This window comes from Carlito syrichta, unplaced genomic scaffold (assembly GCF_000164805.1).
Source record: "Carlito syrichta isolate Samal-C Ts95f unplaced genomic scaffold, Tarsius_syrichta-2.0.1 Scaffold304400, whole genome shotgun sequence".
NCBI classification, from domain to species: Eukaryota; Metazoa; Chordata; class Mammalia; order Primates; family Tarsiidae; genus Carlito; species Carlito syrichta.
In genome coordinates this window covers 454,354-454,817 of record NW_007248496.1, presented here as the reverse complement: position 1 = coordinate 454,817, position 464 = coordinate 454,354, and the positions used below count along the sequence as shown (strand labels likewise).

The 464-nt window shown below is 53.0% G+C and overlaps 1 protein-coding gene across 2 annotated transcripts in view; it reads left to right on the top strand.

Moving 5' to 3' along the window:
* Window positions 1–464, top strand: part of WNT5B (Wnt family member 5B) — a 26,844-nt gene that overhangs the window by 13,886 nt on the left and 12,494 nt on the right. The gene's annotated exons all lie outside the window — the stretch shown is intronic.

The window sequence follows — 464 nt, the reverse complement described above, 5'->3', positions numbered from 1 at the left end:
GCAGGTCGAGGCTGTGGTGGCCGGAAGCGGCTACTGCCCTCCAGTCTGGGCGACTGAGTGAGACTCCAACTCAAAAAAAAAAAAAGAAAGAAAGCTTCACCCCCCACAGACAGGGAGCGGGCCTACACTCTAGGTGAGTGTGGCTCCGTAGCCCCCCAAAGTCCTAGCTTAAATCCTTTTCCTTGGAGATGTTGCAATCAGGTAGACGTGACTGCCGTGACTTCCTTATCGACCACCTGTGGATGTCTTGGAGAACCTGTGACACAGAGACCCACTAATGTCCGCCCACATTATCATAACCCCTACAGAAGGGCAAGGATTCTAATGCTCCTGCACCTTCCCGAAAGACATTCCTTAGAGCTAATGGAGGGTGCGCCTCCCCTTATCTCCTAGACATTCCCAGTGGGTAGCTTCGGGGGATCCTTGGCTTCCCTGGAGATAGGGCCCAATTTACTGGAAGATCA